Below are 25837 nucleotides of genomic sequence, written 5' to 3' on the forward strand. Positions count from 1 at the left end.
TGTAACAGTGGGCAAACCACCCACTGTAGAGACTTGAGAGACTGTGGCTTTGCACCCCCCAGGATGTAACAGTGGGCAAACCACCCACTGTAGAGACTTGAGAGACTGTGGCTTTGCACTCCCCAGGATTGAACAGTGGGCAAACCACCCACTGTAGAGACTTGAGAGACTGTGGCTTTGCACTCCCCAGGATACATCAATGGGCATGGAGCCCCGTCGTGGATCTGGCGTGGTGCTGTAATCCGGCTGAGGTGCCCTCCCCTTCCCTTGCCCCTGAGGTGCCTGTTGTATTTCTATCTGATGCCCCTGCAGTGTTCTCTCCGTTTGTGGACAGGTATCCAGTGTGGGCCTCGCTCATGCATTTTTGTACCAGTGTTGCACGGACAGTGATATGTGCATACCTGCACTACTTCTCATAATGTATATAATTTTGATTGTGTATATATATCTGTATATATTTGGAACTGTATTTTGATACATTACAATGTTGTGGGTTGTTACTGTGATGTTTGGAAATGCATTGGTGTGTGTGTTGTAATGTGCGAGGGTTGGGGTGGGGGTGTTGCGTGGCTGTCCCCCTGACTTTTGCCTCCCCCCTCCCCTATGTCGTAGGTGCAGTACTCACCGTTGTCTTCGGCGCCGTCGTTGCTGGTGTTCGTAGATGAGCAGGAAGACAAGGGCAGGGAGTATTTGTAATTCCGGCTCCATGGTGTCCGCCTTCCTCGTGGAGTGTGTTGAGGTGAGCGTTTTCTCCATTGCAAAAGCTGTTTCCGCAGTGTTTTTATCCACAGTGAATCCGCCCCGGAAAAGGTGGCGGATTGGCGGGTTGTGATACTGTGGGCGGTACATTGTCTTCCGCCTGTCTGTTGGCGGTGACACCATCTGCACTTGTAGCTGTATCTGTTGTACTTGGGGCATTTGTACTTGTTGTACCTGAGGTTGTACATTTTGCACAAGCTGCATTGGTTGTAAAGTTTGAAAACCCTACAATGGATTTATATCAATCTGGAAACTTTGAATCTGACCTCTCATTGTTGGTCCTCTCATGGTCTGAAAAGTGACATCATTTGTCTGTTGAACAACACCTCCTTGATTTAGCATTGGGTACTGCTGTTTCCAAATTCCAATTGCCCCTCAAACGTGACAAGGTAACATTATTTTTCCCTGCTGCTCTCCTTGTATCATCATAGAATTCAAATCCACACTTTGATTAACAATGGGAAGTGTCATTCCACCACTTCCTCTATCTCTATTCTGAAACATACCCCTTCCCTGCATTTGCTGCTGCTGAAAAATTATTTCAATCCCTGTCTGTGTACCTTTAATCTACATCACCATTGCTTTCTCTGTTTCAATTCAATCTCATCACTACACAATTGCGCATACTGCAACACCTCATCAATCGGTTTTGCTTGCCAACAAATGAAGTGACTCTTAATCATTTAGATAATCTCTGGTCTCAATCCTTCAACAAACCTGAACACAAAATTAATCATGTTTTTCAGCTCGATTGTTTCTGTACCACTGTAATGTTTAAATGCTTTTTAACAACCTTTCATAGTACGCATTAATCGATTCTTTCCCTTCCTGAGCTGTTCTATCTATGCGTTGCCAATCAATGTTTTTCGGTGAAATTCTTGTCTTCAGAAACTCAATAACCTTATAGTAATATGTAATTCCTTCGGGAAATGGTGCACCTGTTTTTCTGATCTCCTTGTGGTTCACTTGTAGCCCAATCTAGACTCATTTTACACTCAGTCCACAAATCTGCTGGAACAACAATCTCAAAAAGAGTATTCAAGCCCTCCCACAGGCATTTCGCAAGTTTCACAAACCTGTCGCTAAAAGACAAAATATCACTTCTGCTCCAAGGTACATGTACAAAATTCCCTCTCGGAGCCTCCCTCACTGGCAACATTTTTACTGGTTCTCTTGTTTGCGTTATATCTACAAGAGGAGTATCTGAACCTTTTTTCAGCCTTTCTCTTTTCTTGACCCATCTACCTTCCCATTTTTCTAATGCTCTCCAAATTTGCACTCTTTCAAGTAACTCTCCAATATTTGTTTTCATCCCTGCAGACCTCATGAATTCAAAATCTTCAGTCTCAAAATGTAATCTATAACTTCTCTTCAGGTTCTTTGTTTTTGAAAGAACTATTTTGTAATTCTGCTAATTCTTCTAATCGCTGATGCACTTCAGCTGCTCCCTCTGTAATTAATCAACACAAATATCTCAACTGAACTTTAGTATATGATTCAAGTGTATTTATTCCCATTGTCCCTTCAAGAAGTTCACCTGCTTCCATTGACAATCTCATTTTGCTTAAAACTTAATCTCCCTTACTTTGATTCTCTGGGATTTTTGAAACACTCAAATCTTCTAACCATTTTGTTATTTGCTGTGCAGTCAGACCCTTTAATAAAATATTATCAGGATGAACACTCAGTAACTGCTGATGATGGACACATACATTGGGGAATTAACAACCTCCTCTCCTAGCCACTGCATGATCAGGTTGTTTCAGAATTTCTAACAGGAGTCAAATATATTAAAGATCTGGACTTGTTTAGAGTCTGTCCTATAGATGACATTAACCCAATGTTTCCATTCTGAATTTGAATACCTTGATTCGCTACACCCCTGTTGCCTTTAACATATAAATGCATAGATGGACCAAATGTAATTGGTACTGAAGTTGCATCTGGGCTCATGATTTCTACATTTTGAGACTGCATTAATCCCATATTCTGAATCTGTGGTAATTATATTGGAATCGGCTCTTTCTGAATCAATGTCAGCTCTTGTGGCTTCTGACTCGAAGATAATACTAAATTAGTAGTTGTTTTCACAGTCAGAACATCTGGATAAATCTCAGGAACATTAATTTCTGGTAGCTGTCTATTGTCTATCAACTGATTACAGCTATTCTGCATCGGTATTTGCCCAAAAGAACTAGTCTATCCAGGGCTCTGTGAACTCTGTCCTGAACTCTGGTTCACATTAGGATTAAATCGTACAGAACTCCCAGTTGTGTTATGATCAATCTGAATTGAACTCTGTGACACTACAGCTGGTATCGGTGCAGTAGGATTTATACCACTGGTACTTGAACCTTCTTGAGCCACATATGGTGGTGGACGATTTCTCAAAATCTGTGTAATCATTGTCTGATTCATCATCATTAAACACATTAAACAAAACCCTTTTAAGCTCTTTTGATGTCTGCTTCTCGATTGCTCAAGAACTCTTTTTAGACTTCTTTGAAACCTTATTTTTCTCCTTTTCATTGTCTTTTGATATTGCTGGAAACAATTTACTGTGTAACGTATCGATTCTCCACTGTCTCTGCTCACTGTCCCATCTAGCTTCCGTTAGCGATTTCTCTGCCCTTCTCATTCTTCTCTAAAATTTCAAAAACTGTTGCTGTCTAGCTACTAGCTCCCAGAATGCTAAGGCTTCGAACTGAGCTGGTCTTGGTGGAGGTTTCAGACCATACATCTTCTGTCTCAAATTCTCCATAATTCTCCAATTAAATGTACAATTTTCAGGAAAAGCTAAACAACCTTCTTTCTTTGTAATCCCAATCCAGTGATTTGACCAAAGGCATGCTCCGGTATTTTTCTACTCAATTACGATATATGTCGGAGTACCTTCTGTCGGACAAATTTCTCCTTGGCAAAATATACTCATCTCCTCTAAGAGCACGCTTTAAAGCTTTGAAAAACTTAATTTTCCACAAAATGTATTTAAAAAATCTATAATCAGGAAGTGACTATAATCCCACAATCCTCTTCAACACTGTTCTCGTCCAATTACGCTTCACTGTTGTCCACCAATCTGTGTGCGACCCTTCTCACTGACCAACCTATCCCAGCGTTGCACAATACTGACGTCACACTTACAGCGGCTGACAAAGTCTTGCGGCTTCTCCTCTTAAACTGGAAAAACACTCAAACTTAATGCAAAAAATATTCATGAGCACTTTTTCAAAAACAAACAAACAAATGTTCCTATTTAATACAGATAGGGTAACACAATCGCTTTAGGAACCTTATAAATTTAACTTTCGGCTTTTGCTCTTTCAGTTATTCTTTCTCTTCAGATCCCCAGATTCACAAGCAAAATTCGCCCGTCCTGGTGCACATAGCCTGATTGGTTTCCTAAATAGACAAATTACAACAAAAACCAGTGTCTCATTACACTTTTCAATATACTCCAGAGGCTTAGACCTCTCTTGTTAGGCCCTTCTTATCAGCAACCCCATGGACAATTTTTCCTGAGCACCAAGCGCCACACACATGTGAAGTTTGACGACCTCCTTACTCACATACTTCAGAGTACGCCAACTCTCTCTTTAACATTATTTCTTCTTCTGGAGTACACCAATGGCTCTAAAAAAAACTCACAAGCAACTCAATCAACTGCAAATTAGCTAAAGACATGCAAGCGCATATTCTACTCACGCAATCTAGCAACAACACGCTGAGAACATTCCCTACTAACCTAGGGAACCTCCAAGGACCGGGGAAAGTCACTTTAGGCATTTAGCAACTTATTTTATCAAATTTGAACAACATTTTTAAAAATAATAATCAAAACGCACTAACTAATTTTCACAATTTAAGATGCAAGCAATGACATTATCCAAAAAGATACATATCCGAACTCTGCTACCTCAACTGTTGACTTGGAGAAACCATAGCTATATTTTAGTCACAAGAGACTAGATAGTGGATTTCACTCACTAGGTCGATGAACCAAACCAAATCTGCTTTAGAGAAAATGTAATTTGAAATACGTCATAGACATCACATATAACATATGATAATTAATTAAACTTCAATAACCACACCAGTTTATTAAGAAGTTAATAAGTTATTTCCCTATATTAACAATGCTCAGGGCGAGAAAATAATTCTCAAACACAAATGAGACATATAGAGAAACAATAAAGGCTGATTCGAACAACGGATATATCTAAGTTTAATCAATGCAAAAGACAAATAATCTCAATGGTTATTACACAAAACCATAGCAAAAGAATCTGAGCAAGATAAATTGAATAGATCTGGTAATGATAAGACAAAAGTATCAAAGACAATTCATTAGCATGTGAGTAACGCCTCACTAACCACTAATTAGCATCAACATGTTGGGCTTCATGTAAAAGTTTTAGTAACACAAAGTTAGAAAACATCTAACTAGGACGCTTATCAAAAATAAGCAGCAGTATATAAACATTTGCAGCTGGTACCTGAAAAACAAAAAAACTAATAACTATTCACAGTTCATACATTTACCAGATCACTACAGTAATCAGCAACAATGTCTACCTCGTCAGTGGGACAGCAACATCAGGCATCAACATCAGGACAGGAATAAGGCTAGGGGTTGATGGTTTAGAATTTGACTATAAGATACAGTAAACCATCCAAGCATAAGTTCAGTCTTGAACAGACATAAACGAATGAAGTACCAGAATGTCAATAGACTATCTGGAAAACAATAAATGTCAAAGTGACAGATCATACAGAATAAAATCTCTAGAACTCAGGATACATAAAAATTCAAAAGAAGAATGACCCACAATCAATGGTGATTGAACATTCAATTAAATTTGATAAATGAAAATGATTAGCTAAAGCATGAGGTGAGAAAATTATGACCAATAAGAACATTAATAGATATCAAAATTATACAATAAGTTTACTGTAAGGGCCAGATGTAGAAGCAGTTTTGCCCATTCTGTGTCTATGGGAAAATGTGTTCGTACATATGGCCCTACGTCTTCTATTTGCTGTTATTTCATTGACAAAATCTAAACTAATACATTTGTATCCTGTATATTCTCTTCTCCAGCTTCATTCTGTGGATCCATGGTTTTCACTCTATCGGAATACGATGGCACAGGAAAACAGTTATAAAATATGTTACCACACCATTTCTTTTCCCTCGAGGAAAGACATACAAGTTAGAAACATAACTACAAACAATGAAGTCAGTCAAAATACGGAACACACTAGAAACATTTTATACAGCTTGCATTGCACAGTTACCATGCATTTGCTTCTGCTTCAGTCCAGCAGAGGCCACTAAATACACATTTAATTCTGACATTTATTTTAGTTAAAACACACACTCTCTTGTAAAGACAAAATAATTTCATCAACTTTAGTTAGCATGGACAAAATATAGGCCTTACATGAGATGGTTTGTAATTCAGTGTCACAATTCTCGTAAACACAATATTATTATTTAGCCCCTTCTGTGCCCAGGACGTAATGGTTACGTCCTGAGGCACAGTGCTCATGTGCCCAGGACGTAACCATTACGTCCTGGGCACAGAGCCAAGAGGGAGCGCTAGCGCTCCCTCTGTGGGGTTTCCCCCCCCCCCCAAGGCAGGGATGGAAGGGGAAGATCTTCCCCTTCCACCCCAAACCCCCTCACCCCCCGTGATGTCAGCGCTCAATCGTGTGCTGATTGTCACAGAGTGCCTCATCTGAGCTTCCAGCGCGATCTTTCTCTTCCGATCACGTGGAGGAGGCAAGAGAGGCTTCAAAGGGAAGGAAAGGAATTTCCTTCCCTTTGAAGTCTCTCTCTGCGTTTCAAAAGCAGGATTGCAAGGGGGACAGAAACCACTAGACACCAGGGAGGTTTTTTTGGGGGGCGAATTTCACCCAAGGGGAGCGAGCCCTGGGGGGTAAAGTTATTTTAGGCCATTTCTGCCCCCCTGGGGGGCAGATCAGCCTATTTTAATTAGGCCGATCTGCCCCCAAGGGGGGCAGAAACCACTAGGCACTGGGGATTTTTACTGTTGTTGTTGTTTTACAGATGGGAAGCGACCCCTTAGGCAAGGGTCGCTGCCCTGGAGGGGCAAATTGTATTTAGGACATTGGCTGATTTTAGGTCAATCTGCCCCCAAGGGGGGCAGAAACCACTAGGCACCGGGGATCTTTTTTTTTTGCACCAACGTCACGCATGGGGAGCGACCCCATAGGCAAGGGTCGCTCCCTTTGGGGTGTGGGGGGCAGGGGGCAAATTTATTTTAAGCCATTTCTGCCCCCCGGGGGCAGATCGGCCTATTGTTATTAGGAGGGGCAGAAACCTCTAGGCGCCAGGGCAATTTTTTTTTTTTGGGGGGTTTGTTTGTGGGGCAAATTGTATTTAGACCATTTCTGCCCCCCTTGGGGGCAAATCGGCTGATTTTAGGTCAATCTGCCCCCAAGGGGAGCAGAAACAACTAGGCACCAATGTCACGCAGGGGGAGCGACCCCCTAAGGCAAGGCAGGGTTTGGGGGGCAAATTTATTTTATGCCATTTCTGCCCCCACTGGGGCCGGCTGAGCCGTGTTTTGGGCCATTTCCTTTCGTGGGCGCTAGGCCTACCCACACAAGTGAGGTACCATTTTTATCGGGAGATTTGGGGGAACACAGAATAGCAAAACAAGTGTTATTGCCCCTTGCCTTTCTCTACATTTTTTCCTTCCAAATGTATGGCAGTGTGTAAAAAAGACATCTATTTGAGAAATGCCCTGTAATTCACATGCTAGTATGGGCACCCCAGGATTCAGAGATGTGCAAATAACCACTGCTTCTCAACACCTTATCTTGTGGCCATTTTGGAAATACAAAGGTTTTCTTGAAACCTATTTTTCACTTTTTATATTTCAGCAAATGAATTGCTGTTTAACCGGTATAGAATAAAAACCCATTGCATGGTGCAGCTCATTTATTGGCTCTGGGTACCTAGAGTTCTTGATGAACCTACAAGCCCTATATATCCCTGCAACCAGAAGAGTCCAGCTGACTTAACGGTATATTGCTTTCAAAAATCTGACATTGCAGGATAAAGTTACAGAGTAAAACATGGAGAAAAATGGCTGGTTTTTTTCACCTCCGTTTCAATATTTTTTTTATTTCAGCTGTTATTTTCTGTAGGAAACACTTGTAGGAAACACTGTAATGACCCCTTGCTGGATCACAAGTCAGGATAAGGAACTAGTATTTTTGAATTCCTTGTGCGTAGGCTGATTAACCTACCCTTTAGACGTGTGTCCCCGTAGATCTTGTGATCCTTCAAGAGCTCTATACTGATATTGGGGATGGGCGACTTTTTTGTACGAGTAGAACTAAGTAAGTGACTGCTTATCTTTAGATATTGATGAGTATTTGATTTGAAATCTTGGAGTAGATTTTTCTTTGGTCCTGAAGAAGCGTCATAGGATCCGGCTGGACCATTTGGACGCGAAACATGTAGACCTGCTATAGAGAGATACCATATAGTGTGTTATCCTCCTTTTTGAGAGTAGGTGACGATTATTTATCACCCGTTTCTCTCTTGCCTGTTTTTAATCTTGGTCCTCATCACATAAAACCGATTAAACTATGAGTGATATTTGTTGATGATGAACCAATCTTAATTTTCTATTCGCTCCACTTATGCTTGGGTACTTCTAATTGGGCACCCGTTAAAAATAATTGCTTTAGTTGTGCTACCACCTGAGCACCCCGGTTAAGAGCACCCCCTCGGGGGGAGCCCGTTAGGCATTGCAGTACCGGCCTAACGAGGAGCTTTCCCAATGATGAAGCCAGTCATCCAATGTGATGCATGAGGGTTCTTGCTCCTGTACATTCTCGTCCGCTCTAAATCATTACTCTCAATAGGAACAGTGTACTTCTTGATTTATAATGATGACATTGGGAGGCCGTACACTGGACCTTTAATCTCCCAGTCCCTTACCTATTTTTTCCCTTAATATATTGTGTACAGTAGCTGGCCTTTCCAAGAAAAGAACATACCATTGAAACATCTTGTGAGGGATCAGCATCTATCTTGGACTTTTTCAGGATCAGGTGCCATGGCCTCATCAGAAAGGATGTGACAAAAAAATGAAGATTTGTCTCATTGAACTCACACTTGTCTGAATTTAAAATCAAACCTTCGTCATTGAGTAATTGGCATTCTTATGTGAGAGCTCTATATTTCTCCATCTGCATTACTCCAAAAACCAATGTGTTACTACTATAGTAACTTGAATTCACAGTAGGTTGTATGATGCTTCATATCAAATCTTGGAAAAGTCCTGCAGCAGATGACACACCAAGATGAAGGGCCTGATTTAGATGTTGGTAGTAATGGCACCACCATCGAGTTTTTGACTGAAAATCCATCCGTTGCAGTTATAATCCGCCTGCCGTATTTAGATGTTTGCTGTCCCATAGCTGAAAGCCCACATTAAAACTTCTGTCTCTACCAAGAAACAATGCCCGTGTCAATGTAGGAGAGGGAAAAGTGGATGCTGGCAAGACCCCAGCCATCCTTTCTGCCTTGCAGATTTGGATGTGCCTTATTACCAAGCAAAAAGTGCAGTCCAAGTTCCACTTCTGAGTTTGCAGATTGGGGGAATGGGGTGAAAACCCACCTTTTTTCCCACATCCACTTCTGTTCTGAACATGAATGAACAACACCTCCTGTTGCTGCTGTAACCTACCCACAAAGGAAACACAACCCCCCAACACCGGACTCGAAGATGGGGATGCTGTATTGCAAGAGCATGTTGGATGGCCACTGAATGGAGGTCAGGACCACTGCAGGCATATACATGTCACCTTAATTGTTTCTAATCACTATGACATGCATATGTCAGGGAGATAATTGTGTCACACATGGCTGGGGACACATTGGCACAACACGCATATCACACACATATACACATCATTTTGATGTCAGTATTTATTGTCAAATTAATACTGTCACCACAACAATGTTACATTCACACTTGTCAACAGTTTCCATGTGTGTGTATTGCAAGGGGACCTGTGCTGGTAGGTCTGTTGCATCTGTTGTGGATGAGAATCAGTACGTGTGTGTATAACCAAAACATGATTTGTGAACATAGACATCTTTTTGAAATGCATGAACCCCTTTATGTATGTTGGAAAAGTAATTTCAACTTACTAACTGGGTCTTACTACCTTGTCTGAGTCACAAATTGGATGTGGGTGTGAAAGAGGCATCTCTCTCCTATTTGAAATTTGCAATAGATGTCTCAAAGGTTTATGTATGAAACTGTAGTTGCAAACCATTGATCAATCACCCGTTCCCATGTTGGTATGTTATCTGATTTATAAAGGGGTTGCTGTGGTTGGGGGTAACTTCCTCATTAGAAATCATGTTGAGTGTCCGCAGGGGGGAGAAAAGAGTGGTCAGGGGACCACAACATGTGTATCCAATATTTGCAGAGTTTGTCAACATTTATTTAAAGATAGCATCTGTCCCTTTTTCAGTCATGACATATTCTAAACAAATTGTTAACCTGTTGGGAATGAGAACATAGGGATCAAGGTCTGCTGTCCATTCCAGACCTTAATTCTTGCAGCTAGCTATGTAGAGTTTAAAAATGTCATCTGGCTCATTATGTTTTGTGACACAATATGCTTTGCAACCCTCTATGAGTATTAATTTTGAGATTTGACTAATTAGTGTATCAGTAGCATCGCAAAATGAAATTGAGCCCTAAGTATATGCAAAACATGTTACCCTGAATTTAATACCTCTTACTGGAACTTTAGTTTTTCTTGTTGACAGAGGGCCACACTGTACTGAATTAGACTGAAAATTGATTAGTGCGCACAATCCATGTGAGAAAAATATTCACAAACATCTGCCAACACAAATGTATGATAACTCAATTACATATAATTTACTTCTGCACCTCTGCTTAACCAAAAAAAGACAGCATGGAGTTTTCTCCCTGTCTTTGTTTGTGGCAATGTGAGCTTGCTTATACCTTATGTACATAATTGAGAACAATACAAGGTCTGAATCAAAACCTTGCCACAATGTATACCAATTGGGTTCAACACCACTTCAAAATGATAAGGGGTTAGGCAATCAACTGAAATAGTATATTTTATTAAAAGTATTTCAAAGAATAGAATATGTGGCAGTGTGAACATGTAAATTTAATTGCAAAATAGCTGGCAATAGGCAAAGAAGCAACAGAACTCAGACAGCTAAAACTATCGGTTGCATGAGTTGTGTACTCAGAGAGAAATAAATATGCCAAATGCTACTACTACTACTATTATAATAATAACAATCATCATCATCATGATAATAATAATAATAATAATAATAGTACTAATAATAATCATCATCATCATAATAGTAATAACCCTTTCACTGCTAGACCTTCAACCCCGCTATTCGGGGTGCTATGTGCCTATGCCTCCATAACTTTTTTTCCCCATAACCTATTCATGCCAAATTTGCATCTTTTATCCCCAGCATCCTGGGGATTCCAAAGTTACCCAAGGATTGCAGATCACCCTGGAGGGGACCAAAAAAAATATTCAAAATATAGCTAGAATTTGGGGTTTTAGGAAAAAATGGGAAAATGTGCTGCAGAAGAAAGTGTCTACGTTTTCCTGCAAATGACATCAGTGAAAGGTTTGTGGTGCTAAAATCACCATCTTCCTAGCTATCAGAAACAGGCAGACTTGAGTCAACCTCCTTTTAGTTTGTGGTGGAAATCGGTGTAAAACCGTTGATGTAGCCTGGAAAGCTATACATTTCTGTAAACTGGGCAACATTATGAATTCATCAAGGGATCATTTGTGTATATCCTTCAACATTTTCTCAAAGAAATTAATTGTTGAATTAAAACAATATTGAAAATTAGTAGGAAAAAAATGCCATTTGTGACTATTTTTTCATTTGTAACTTATCACGATGGGCGCTTTACAAAGGCAATATACCATTAAATTTGACAGACAGACTTGCAGGGATATATACATATGTAGATTTTCCAAGAACTCACAATGCCCAGAGCCAATAATTGAGCTGCACCTTGCAATTATTTTTTATTGTGTACAGGTATATAGCAATTCATGTGGTAAAATATAAAGAGTGAAACATGGGTATCAAGGAAACCTTTATATTTCCAAAATGGGCATAGGATGTGAAGTTTAGAAGCTGTGGTTATTTGCACATTTCTGAAATTGTGGGTACCCATACTAGCATGTTAGTTACAGGATGTAAGAAAACAGGGCTGATTGCAGAGGCCCCCTAACGTTTTGCCCGCATTTTCCACTTTTGGCTGGTGTTTTCCTGACTCTGATGGTGCCCTGGGTAATGCTGACCAGTCCCAGGGCCTGTGCTCTGTGTAAAATTAGTATGCAAATTAGGCTAATTATAATTGGCTAAGTCAACCTACCTATAAGTCCCTAGTATATGGTAGGGCATGTAGGTTTAGGGACCCCAGCATAGGTAGGGCACCCAAAGGTGCACTGCTAAGGTGCCCAGTATCATTTTAAAGGCAGTCCTGTCTTGCTGCCTGCTTTTAAATTAAAGTTATATGCAAATTCGACTTTGGAATTAAAAGTAGTTCCAAAGTCTTAAACTACCTTATTTTTACATTTATGTCACCCCTAAGGTGTGCCTTATGTGCCCCTAGGGCTGTGTGCCATGTAACTATAAGCAGGGACCTTATAAAAATAGTTTTATAAGCCCTGGTGAGGAAAAAACAGCCACATTTATTTTCCCTCATTGTAGTGAATGCCCTTCCTAGGCTAGAATGGGGAGACTTTATTTTAATTTTAAAAGTCCCCTTAAGTGATAGATACAAGAGTTTGGTATCAAATTAATTGTTATAATAAATCCCCCAACTTCCAGTTGTTGGATTTAATATAACTTGTTCAGGTAAACAGTTTGAAACTTTACCTGAAAAGTTGCCATCTTCAGCCCTGCAGTGTTTTTGCTGCTGTGCTCTGATTGGCCAGCCTCTGGCAGCCTGGCCAGGCTTCCTTGATGAGGTGTGAAGTTGTCTGGCTCAACACAAAGAGATGTGCCTGGTGGAGGAGATCTCCCCTCAGCAGACGGGGAAGCAGGAAGGGGAGGGCTGCCAAACTGGTCTTCAAAGGCAGAGAAGGACATTTGGAGCAACCCAGCTGCACCCCTGCATCCTGCAAACCCAGACAATTAGGTGCCCCCTTGATTAGATTAGGAGAGGGCAGGAGAGGGGTGTGTTTAGGATTTTTAGCCACACCAGTGGGTGGGCTCAGCCGGATGCAACCTCCAAAAATCACTTTCAGCCATGAAAGATTTTTGAGGAATGTTGCTCCCTGGGATTGATTTTTGCCACACTTCCCAGGAAGTGGTCATCACAGGGGGAAGGACTGAGTGGAGAACCAGGACCCCCCTGTTTTTCACCCAGGAGCAAGGATAAAACTAGCAGACCTGCACCCACACCTCAGTTCCCTACCATATCCCTATCAGATTCCAACAAGGAAGAACTACAGGAGAAGAAGGACTGCCCTGCTGGACCCCTGACCTGCACCTGGACACTGCACTCTGGAGGATTGCACCAGCTGCACACTTGGGCTTCACCACTAAAATGACTTTACCTGTCTTCTACTGCTTCAACAAGGGACTCCCTGTTTGCTACAGGTACAAAGGAGCTGCCCAGAGTCCCCTGCATCAAGCCCTGCAAGCAGAGCCCAGCTGACCAGCGTCCAGTGGCCATTTGAGGATTCTGACCAGGTGCATTCTGGGAATTGTAGTCTCAACTCCCAAGGAGCAACTCAGAGCTTCTGGAACATTGGATCAAGTTGTGGACACTTCAAAGACACAAAAAGGACCTCTGGAAGAAGATCCAAAAGTTTGGAGCAACTCCATAAGTTGAAGAGGTGCATTGTGAGAGTTGTAGTCCCAGACCCCAAGAGGCACACCAGAGCCTCTGAACCCTTGGCTGGTGCTGTGGACCACTTTCCTGAATCAAACATTTCTGAAAGTAAGTGTGACAGTGTTACCTCGTGGGTTGCCTGAACTCTGGACTTTGTTCCTTTCCATTGTGACCTTTTTTAACCCTTTGAGCGCTAGTTGCTTTTATGCGTTAGAAAGCATTAATTGTTTAAAAGTTCATATCTCTGGTTCCCCTTATCTGATTTTATTTGTGTTGGTGTCATTTTAAAGATAAAAATATAAACTATTTTTATAAATTGATTTTGGTTTTTAAACTGTTTCCTGTGTTTTAATTAATGATTGTTTTGTGATCTTTGAATGCTTTACGCTTTGTCTTCTAAGTTAAGCCTTGTCGCTCATTGCCAAGCTACCAAGGGTTGAGCTGGGTTTAATTTACTGAGACCTAACTGGACCTAAGTGGAGGTTAGTGGCCTATTGCTAAGTGTCAGTACTTACCTGCCCTTACCAATAACCCATTTTCCAACACAGGACATTTCTCAAAATGACTTCTTTGTTACACACTGTCTTACATTTGGGAGGCACACATGTAGAGAAATACAATTAGTAATAGCACTTGTTCTACTAAGTCTCCAGATGAAAATGGTACCTGACTTGTGTGGGTAGGCCTAGTTCCCACAACAGAAAATGGCCCAAAACACAACAAGGACACATCACATTTTTCCACTGACCCTTTTTTTGTAATGCGCCTAGCTGTGGATGTTGGGCCCTAGCTCAGCCAGCACCTAGGAAAACCTAGCAAATCCATACATTTCTAAACCTAGACACTTAGAGAAATCCAGATTGGGGTGACATGCTTGGCTCTCACTAGGGTGTGTTGCAATCATCAAATTTTGACTAAAAATCATATTTTCCTCAAATTTCTGTGATGGAAAGTTCTGGAATCTGTGCGAGTCACAAACTTTTATCCACTCAGCTTTCCTCTAAGTCTTCTGATTCAAAATAGTACTTCACTTGTGTGGGTATGTGAGGAAACAGGGCTGATTGCAGAGGTCCCCTAACCTTTTGCCCCCATTTTTCACTTTTCACTTTCAGTCTGATAGTGCCCTGGGTACTGCTAATCCTGGGCCTGTGCTCTGTATACAATAATTATGCAAATTAGGCTATTTATAATTGGCTAAGTCAACCTACCTATAAGTCCCTAGTATATGGTAGGGCATGTAGGTTTAGGGACCCAGGCATAGGTGGTGCACCCATAGGTGCGCTGCTGAAGTGCCAATAGTCATTTTAAAGGCAGGTTTGCCTTGCTGGCTGCTTTTAAATTAAAGTTACATGCAAATTCGACTTTGGAATTAAAAGTAGTTCCAAAGTCTTAAATTACTTTGTGTTGACATATAAGTCACCCCTAAAGTGTGCCCTGTGTTCCCCTATGGCTAGGTGCCATGTAACTATAAGCAGAGACCTTATAAAAATAGTTTCATAAATCCTGGTGAGGTAAAACAGCCAAATTCGTTTTTCTCTCGTTGTAGTGAATGGCCTCTATTGGATAGCATTGATAGTCTTTATTTTAATTTATAACGTCCCCTTAAGTGTCAGATACCTCACGTTTAGGATCAAATTAATTGTTAAAATTAATCCCACAGCTTATAATTGTTGGAATTAATAAAACTTGTTCAGGTGAAGAGTTTAAAACTCAACCTAAAAGGTTGCCAACCTCAGTATTGTAGTGCTCTGCTCTGATTGGCCAGCCTCTGGCAGCCTGGCAAGGCTGCCTTGATGAGTTGTGAAGTAGCCTGGACTGAACAGAAAGGAATGTTCCTGAGGGAGGAGAACTTCCCTCAGCAGATGGAGAGGCAGGAAAGGGGGAGGGCTGCCAAACTGGTCTTCAAAGGCAGGGAAGTAAATTTGGAGCAACCCAGCACCTCCCTCACATCCTGCAAGCCTAGGCACCCCCCTGATTAGATTAGGAGAGGGCAGGAGAAGGGTGTGATTAAGATTTTTAGCCACACCAGTGGGTGGGTTCGAGCAGATGTAACCTCCAAAAATCTGTTTCAGCCATGATGGATTTTTGAGGAATGTTGCTCCCTGGGATTGATTTTTGCCACACGTCCCAGGAAGTGGTCATCACAGGGGAAAGGACCCTACATCTGATTGGAGAACCAGGAACCCCTGTTTTTCACCCAGGAACAAGGATAAAACTGGCAGACCTGCACCCACATCTCAGATCCCTAAAAGTTTCCAACAAGGAAGAACTACAGGAGAAGAAGTACTGCCCTGCTGGACCCCTGACCTGCACCTGGACACTGCACTCTGGAGGACTACACCAGCTGCACACTTGGGCTCCACTACAACTAAGACTTTGCCTAGCTTCATCTGCTTCAAGGAGGGACTCCCTGTTTGCTACAGGTGAAACATTGCTAACCAGAGTCCCATGCACCAACTCCTGAAGAAACTGACCAGCTGACCACTGTCCAGGTGCCGTTTTGGAGTTTGCACTAGGTGCATTTGGGGAGTTGTAGTCTGCACCCTCAAGGAGCATCTCAGAGCTTCTGGAGTCTTGGGGTGAGCTGTGGCCCTCAAAAGAACCTTAAATGAACATCTGGGAGAAGATTCAGAAGTTTGGAGAACTTTTGGAAAAAAACTTCATAAAGGGACAGACCCACTGCGGCAACTCTAGCCGGCTTGCCTCAACTACGACCCGGCCTGACTTGCAGGTTCTACCAAGTGGAGAAAATCTCCAAAATATTTACTAAGTCCGAACGTAGAAAGTTGAGCAGGACATCCCAGGCAGTGTATTTGAAGAGGGCTCCATGGACGTTGGATCAAGATTCAGGTTTGCCCCCGTTGAAGGATTTTCATCTCGAAAAAATGACTAAGTCCGAAGGTAAAAATCTCCACCGACGGCTTCTGCAATGCGTATCTGAGGACGAGTTCCAGGAGGTCAGAATGGACTGGCGACTTCATCCTGCTGAAGAAAATATATATTTTTTAAATGAAGTCCAAAGGTAAACTTTTGACCGAGGGCTCCTGTGGGCTGTAGCTGAGAAGGGCTCCATTGCGGCCGGCCTTAAACTTTGACTTTGCCCCAGTCAAGGTGGGACCAGACGACCAGATTGGCGCTATTTGTTTCTAAGCACTAGAAAACAGTAATTCTTTAAAAATTCATATCTCCGGTTCCACTTATCCGATTTTAATCACTTTGGTGTCATTTTCAATATAAAAATATGCTCAATCGTTATGAATTGGTGTTGGATTTTTATTGTGTTTTGTGTTTTACTTGTTTACTGCTTTGTGATTATTTTTAAATGCTGTACACACTAGTCTCCTAAGCTAAGCCTTGTCGCTCGTTGCCAAGCTTCCAAGGGTTAAGCTGGGTTTAATTTATTGAGACCTAACTGGACCTAAGTGGAGGTTAGTGGACTATTGCTAAGTGTACGACTTACCTGCCCTTACCAATACTCCATTTCCCAACAGGGTAGACTTAGGGCCATATTTATACTATTTGACGCAAAACTGCGCTAACGCAGTTTTGCGTCAAAAAAATTAGCGCCGGCTAACGCCATTCTGAAGCGCCATGCGGGCGCCGTATTTAATCAATGACGTTAGCCGGCATTAGCCGCCGGCGCTGCCTGGTGTGCGTGGAAAAAAACGACGTACACCAGGCAGCGCCGGCGTAGGGGGATATGGAGCTTGGGCGCCAAAAAATGGGGCAAGTCAGGTTGAGGCAAATTTTTCGCCTCAACCCGATTTGCGCTATTTTTTTCGACTCCCAACCCCCATAGAAATGACTCCTGTCTTAGCAAAGACAGGAGTCACGCCCCCTTGCCCAATGGCCATGCCCAGGGGACTTCTGTCCCCTGGGCATGGTCATTGGGCATAGTGGCATGCAGTGCTTTAAATGGGCCGGTACTGTCCGGTACTGAGTACCGGCACTTTTTTATTTTGAGAGGGAGAGTACCGGCACATCTCAAGAAAAACGTAATACTTTCAATTGGAGAGTACCGGCACTTCTTAGAAACAAGAAGGTACTCTGATTCAGAGTACCAGCACTTTAATTTTTCCATTTCAAGCACTGGTGGCATGTAGGGGGGCACAAATCAGGCCCCCCTATGCCACAACAAAAAATATATATATACTTACCGGAACTTACCTTAATGTCCCTGGGATGGGTCCCTCCAGCCTTGGGTGTCCTCCTGGGGTGGGCAAGGGTGACAGGGGGTGTCCCTGGGGGTATGGGAGGGCACCTCTGGGCTCCTTCCGAGCCCACAGGTCCCTTAACGCCTGCCTTGTCCAGGCGCTAAAAAACGGCGCAAAAGCGGCCGTATGTCATTTTTTTTTACCCACCCACTCCCGGGCGTGAATTTTGCCCGGGAGTGTAAATACGGCGCACATGCCTCGGTGTCAATTTTTTAGACGGGAACGCCTACCTTGCATATCATTAACGCAAAGTAGGTGTCCACGCTAAAAAATGACGCAAACTCCATGGACTTTGGCGCTAGACGCATCTAACGCCAAAGTATAAATATGGAGTTAGTTTTGCGTCGGAATTGCGTCAAAAAAAACGACGCAATCCCGGCGCAAACAGAGTATAAATATGCCCCTTAGTGCCCGTGACAGGAAACAGCTCAAAACACAATGTGGACATGTTGCATTTTTCCACTAAAATCTGACCCTTTTTTGCATTGTGCTAGTTGTGGATTTTGGCCCCTAGCTCAGCCGGCATCTAGTGAAACCAAGCAAACCTGTACATTTTTCAACACTATGTTCCAATACTTTGAGGGAATTACGTTAGCCACCCTGGAGTTCCCCTGGGGTTTAAGTCATGAAAATATCTAGAGTTGGTAGATTTTCCCTTAAGACAATGTGCACTCTGGCAGCAAAAGACAGAAAAGGCAAATATTACTGCACAGCCATCTTCTCCTCAAGTACACATACATGCTAATTGGATTTGGCACAAGGGTGAGTGAAACTTCAAAATGGACATTTTATTACCAAGATATTTTACAAAAATGAAATATACTGTTAAGAATTGAAAGTTCACAAATCTGAACCAATGACTCACACTTAAAGCCACAACAAAGCACTAACCACTTAATAGGCCATTCACACACCTTTCATGTGTGACACATACAGAACCATTCTCACAGCTAGCTGTGGGCCCAGCACATTACAGCACTCACATCAACAGCGGCATTCAAGGGTCTATCATTTTCAGAATCACACAGGACTGACACAGCAATCACACTGGCTGATGATGTGTGCGGACTGGCATTTGGCTGGCAATGTGTGTGTATGTGTGTGTGTGTGTGTGTCGAGACCAGCAGCAAGTCACTACAAACACACCGCCAGTCATGTGCTAGCTCACACACACACACACCACCAGTCAAACACCAGTCCACGCACACCCCCAGCCAAGCACCAGTCCATGTACACTGCCAGCCAAGCGCCAGTCTGTGCACACCACCAGCCCACAGAGTCTGCCAAGCACCATCAATGCACACCACCAGCCAAGTGCCAGTGCACACATACACCCAGTCAGGCACTAGTTCATACACATCACCATCCAGGCGCCTGTCCACATACCAAACTATCTAATTTTTTTAACAAAAAAGAGAAACCACTTTGAAGAAGATGAACAAACCACCTGTGACCACAAACACAACAGGTCAAACTAAATACACCAAACTGCGAAACTGAGACCATTTAGTTCACTTTTACACTCTTGGTTGCTCCCAATAATTCAGTTGAGTGTGGTACAATTTAAAACATGCTGGCACCCATAGCCCAGGATTAGAGGGACACTGAGGACAGTACATACGACTCTACTGCTGCACACCTCTTTGTACACAGACTCTATATCTACAGGAAAGGTTTTTCTGGGTGTGGGAGGAATGTAATCAGGAAAGTACCAATCTTTGAATCTAGCCACATCCTTCTCCAGTCCAACAAGGCTGCCTATCACAGACAGCTAAGGTTAAACAATAATCATCCTTGGATCTGGAGAACAATCCTTGAACACAACAAAAGCATTGAATGTTGCCAAATGAAACACAATAAACAGCAACCTTCTTATACAAAATATATGACTTTTGAACAGCAGTGTAAGGCCCCTAACCTCTGATCTACTCTAGCTACACAACCCATGTGCTTATTGTAGTCTAAAATGCTTACACGTTTGCACGCTTCAGCAACCTGACACGAACAGTCACAGGTGAAGTACTTTAATCATGAATGGCTGTCAACAGGTTAACATCACTTCTGTCTGAACATTTTAAACTAGAATTGCATCACTACCTAAGGCACTGCAACATACCCTCTGAATCTGTTTACATACAAGCTATATAAGCTAACCTTTATGATAAGAGTGGACAGTGTCACAAGCAATAATGTCCATTTTAAACAATTCCTTGAACAACTGCACAACAGTAAAGAAGTTATCTACGTTTAAATTGTGATTTTTGTTAAAAAGACCTCTCACAAGTTCCCAAATAATTTTCTCACGGACTCCAAAAGTGGATGGGCAACCAGGGAGCTCAATATAATAATCCCTACCAGTATGTACACAGAAATTATAGATATATCCATTACTACTCTCGGACAGTATTCACAACTTAATTCCATGAGATTCCCTCTTGCTAGGAATGTCCTGCCTAAAATCCAAATGCCCTTGAACAGGACCAAAGACTCAACCACAGCTTTTTTTGCCCCCGGAACATAGGTCTCCGAAAAGTGATTTACAAAATGATCAAAGGCAGGCCAAATCTTGCAGATATGGACACAAACAGGATTACCCTGTGGTAATGCTGAGGCATAATCAACAAAATGCAGCATCCAAAGCAGTAGCAAATACCAATCATGACTCTTGGTTGCAGGAACTATAGCAGTTGTCATCAACGGACTAGTAGACCAATATAAAGCCCATCAAAAACCTTAAAGCCAAGAACATCTCCAACTCATCTAGATTTGTGGGAATCCACTGGGTAGCTCTAGAGTGGGGCTAAAATTGGGCACTTTTGTCCTGCAAATATTGTTTAGCATACAAATTATTCTGGTCAGCAATGTCATCCAAAAACACATCATCCATAAACAACTGAAAGAAATTTATAGGCAAAAAGTTTTCAGTATTGACTCTACACCCTGTGACACCACTAAAGGTAGGCATCACAGTCTGCACCATGTTTTGGGCAAACCAGAGTTCAGCACTTCCAATGGGAAGGCTTGTAGCCCCAGGCTGGAATCCAGATGCCTCTTGCTGCACTATCGGCATGGACAGAAAATTCACTGCCAGAATCGTGGACTTCCTCCTCTGTCACAGATGCAGAGTCAGTCTCCAAACCATGGCCAGTGGACGTTTTAAAAAGTTCCTACCAAACACATGCAACAATATAAATTCCAGATGTACCAGTGCCGAAACCACAAGCAAGATAGTGCCACCAAGGAAATACAATGTTCGCACCAGAATAAAGAAAAGAAATAAAACATTAAGATCAAAAATGCAAATGATGACAAGAAATGAAACAGTTAACTTTATAAAACACTATGACGTCTACCCTTGGGGCAGATCAGCATCTCAAACATCCAATCTGCGCACAACGGGGGCACAAAGCAAAGGCAAGAAATTGACACCCTAGAGGGAAGTGAACCTTACCCCTTTCAAACACCACTTTACACACACCACCATCCAAATGCCAGCCACACACCTCACTAGCCAGAAGCCAGTCAACACACACTGCCAGCCACAAGTCAGTTGGCACACATCGCCAGCAAAATCCACAGTTCAAACACACCATCAGCCAAATGCAAGTCCAGACACACAGCCAGCCAATACACATAGACCGTCAACCAAACACCAGTTAACACATACACACTGATGTCCCTGGTGTCTAGTGGTTTTCTGCCCACTTTGGAGGTGAATGGGCCTAAAAATGTAGCCGATCTGGCCCCATGGGGGTCAGAAAATGGCCAAAATAATGCCTCAATAAAGGAAGTTAACCTTGCCCAAAGGGACACTCCCTGACATATAAAAATAATTAGCCTAGTGGCTTATGGTCCCCTTGGGACAGATGGGCTTAAAAATATGGCCAATCTGCCCCCAGGTGGGGCAGAAAACTGCCACAATAGTGCTTCACTATAGGGGAACTACCCTTGCCGAAGGGGCCACGGTCCCAAAATATTAATGTACAACTCCCTGGTGTCTAGTGGCGTTCTGCCCCACTTAAGTGCAGATTGGCCTACAAATATGGCTGATCTGCTCCTGGGGGGTCAGAATACAGGCAAAACATTGCCCCAGTAAAGGAAAGCAACCATTGCCCAAGGAGTCGCTCCCTAACATACACATATTAATCTCCATGGTTTCTAGTGGCTTTCTGCCCCCCCGGGGGGGAGATGGGCCAATAAGCATGACTGATCTGCCTCCAGGGGGCACATAATGGCCAAAACACTGTTACAATGAAGAGAGGAGCAACCCTTGCCCAAGGTGCTGCTCCCTGACATGCACAACAATGTATCCCTCTGTTTAGTGGCTTCTAAAGGGGAGTGACCCTTTCCCAACTCCCCAGAAGGAAAGAAAATCCTTGGTGGCCTAGTTGCTGCACGCTCATTACCCCACCTGCGATCACTGAGAAGGAATGCACTGCAAAGAGACACTGGTGAAAAGAAAAACTCTTTCCTTTTCCCTGGTGCCTCTTTGCCCTCCCCAAACCCTCCCTGGAAGAAAAACACACCTAAGTCCTCTGACGTACTCTAAGCAAATGGCTTCTATCTCATCCCAGCATCTCTTGATGACTTTTGCTTACAGTGTGAGTGACAATGTCATCAGATCGCCGATGGGGGGGGGTCAGATGACACCCCCAAAGAAGGCATGAAGTGGAGGGGGCTCATGGGGGAGCACCAGCGCTCCCAACATGGGTGGGTGTAAGGACTCCTTCGAGCCATCCTCATAACACACCCACTGTCACAGAGGACAGCTCCAAGCCATCCTCCACACATGAGGAGTTAATAATAATAACAATAATAGTAGCAACAACACCAATAATAATAATAATAATAATAATAATAATAATAATAATAACAATAATAATAATAATAATACAGCTTGGTGAACATTTGTTTTGATTAAATCATATTCACAAGACTTATAAATGAAATAATAATTACACTTTGGTATGATATTGTGACTGGTGAATCAGAAGATTAATAATCATGGTGTCACAATAATATGTTGCAGATGTAGTGTGAGCGTACTGTCACCTGGATTGCAAAAACCTTACCAAGGGAGTAGTATTAATTAATGTGGAGACTAATTGGTGATTCTTGTGGAGACTACTTTGTATGGGTTATGCAATATCTGCATTAACTTCAAAATAATTATGGGCATATGTACAGACAGAATTACTGTGAGCATGCATACCAAATATATATAATATTTCAAATGGCAAGCAGCTTTCAAGAGAGAAAATGGGCAAATTTGTCAGAGCTAAGAGAAGTAGAATTAAACTAGACCAACTTACGAGAAACAACATGTGTAATTATGCTCTAAAAGGCAATAGCCATAAGGAAGGGCAGCAAGCTTGTGAGCTTGTGAAATTCAAACAGCTGCACATTCTGAGCCTTAAGTGGTTGTTTCTGGGCAGGAACAGATAGAATAGGCAGCCCGAATGTATTATGTGCCTTTATACAAGCAAACAATAAAACTTGACAAAGAATGCAAAGTGACATTTTTTGACCATGACCAATAACCAAATTAAGCAAATATCAACTTAATTATCTCATGCTGTATTCAGAGGTGAAATCTGCTGTAGGGGTCTTTCAGAAGGGAAGCCACCCAGCCGAAATGGCTTTGGAGCAACATACATTTTAAATGTATAATTTCAGTTTATTGTTGAAAGCAATCATATGGTCTGAGAAGGGCAATGTCCTTTGTTCTTTTGGAAAGAAACTCTGTGTGTTTGTGAGGCCATTAAATATCTGGGAAAGTGTGACTCAAATTGACTCTTGAATGTGGAATAAATAATCAAATTGAATATATTGGTCAATAGATTGGCCCACATACTTGATAGCATGATGGACAGTGGCAACTTTATTCCTGGGAAAGTATGATTTACTCAGTACCACTTCCTGGAGGAAGCTGTATTCTACTTTAAGAATGGAGGGCGAAATAGGCTTTTTTTCTGGATGCCAGCGAGGTGTTTAATTTGGTTAACTGGGGCATTTCTGTGGCTGTTTCAAAGCCAACAAAGACACCTTTCTCAGTTTATCAGATCAACACCAAACATATACAATGGAACTGATGCCAGATATATGTAAAATAAGAATCTTGCAGAAAGGATGTACATGAACAAAGGAAGGGAGCATGAATGGTAGTTATCAAACTGTGTACTGATCAAGCCTCTGGCTGTTAGAATTCTTAAAGATGACCAAAATTAAAGCAGTATTTTGGGGGTAGTGAAGATCAAATGGCATGTAAACAATGGTCATAAACCAGCTGATTATTCAATTTGCGTTTCTTAATCAGGCAATATAATCACTTTCTCAAGAACTGCAGACATAAAGCACTTATTTTTTGTTGCAGTTTACACAGTTTGACAGACCCAACATATTTCCTCCAGTCTTACTTTAGTTTTAAATAGCGCCCTGCACATCAACAGTAAGAAATTAGGGTAATCATTTGGGAGGGAGGCCACAACCGTCTGAGAGAAAGACTCATCACATGGGCAAATTCATTTAGAATCATTACCAGGCTGGCCCAAATGATAAGACAAATAATCATGAATTTAACCTAAATCTTGTGAGGAAAGCCCTTTCCCATGTTATATAATAGAGAAGTACAGTTCCAAGTCTGTAGATGCTTGAACGATAACAAACTTCCTTATCAAAGATTGGATAAGTTAATTTATCTCTCTCAAAGGGCACCTGATTTTCATGAAGGTATTCTCAATCCACATTTTGCCTAGGTTTTGAAAAGATGAAGGACTCAAAATTAAACACAGTCTACCTAGCTCCTTCAGAATAGTTTAAGATGCAGTGCCCACAGAGGTTTTAAGTCACTGGAACACTGTAGGCAATCCTCAATGTTATTTTTCAAAGTAGCTTTAGCATTGAGCCAGGTCAAAGCCAATAACGTCAGTAGGGCCACCTAAATGAGGTCTTCAATATAGGTTAGTCTAGTGTCTCATTGCAGAAATAATTTTGACTGTTTGAAGGAAGAGAAAGAATTGGACAACAGAAAGGTTTTTCTCTAACTTGTACTAGGTGATGTATTACCCCAGTGCCCTTCGATAGGATTGAGACACACACCAGTTTATATATACCAAATAGCAGGGGAACGGGTTTGCTACCTAAATAAGTAACAAACTTAAACCACAGTTTCTGGTGTCTGATGGTTCAGCATGGGGCCTGAAAAGTGGTGGGACAAATGTAACTATTAGATATGAAAAATGATGCACTTTAGAAATTATTTTCCTATTAATTGATAAGCTACCAGAACACTGGGCCTTAGGCCCAAGGTCATAACATGAGATTTTTACAAATTAGTCTAGAGATTCAAATCCTCCAAAACAAAAGTGTCTATCAATATTTGATGCAGCACATTCTAGTAAGACAACTTGCTGTGCTGTAATACATCAAACAGCTAGGGGAGGAAGGCTCCATATGGCACAATCCTGCTCTCTCAATGTACTGGTGCATTATGTGTTGTCTAGTGACAATGCAGGCACCCTTGTGTCATGGTGCAAAGGTGCCTGCATTGCAGCCAGGATTGTTTTGTGTAGAAAAGGACACCTCCCAACACAAAACAATCCTTACAGGCATTTTGCTCTTTCAAATTGTACAGCAGAATGCAGGACTCTTAGAAAAAGGAACAAGGAGAGAAATAACAATAGTTCCCTCATCCACGTCTCTCTGGATGTCATACACATTTGATGCATTCCAGGGTTAATTAATTTTGGTAAATCTGGGGATGCGGCAAAATGCATCAGTGAATGCGTGGGACTACCCACTCTCCGCCCATGTAATGTCTTCCCTGTGCAATGTAAAGCATGGCAGCGACTTTGCGTTACTCCAGATTTACCAAGCTACACTGGGCTACACAGAATGGCTTTGTATGGCTTGGGAAATCGGACTTAAGGATTGAGTTGC

This window comes from Pleurodeles waltl, chromosome 2_1 (genome assembly GCF_031143425.1).
Source record: "Pleurodeles waltl isolate 20211129_DDA chromosome 2_1, aPleWal1.hap1.20221129, whole genome shotgun sequence".
NCBI lineage: Eukaryota > Metazoa > Chordata > Amphibia > Caudata > Salamandridae > Pleurodeles > Pleurodeles waltl.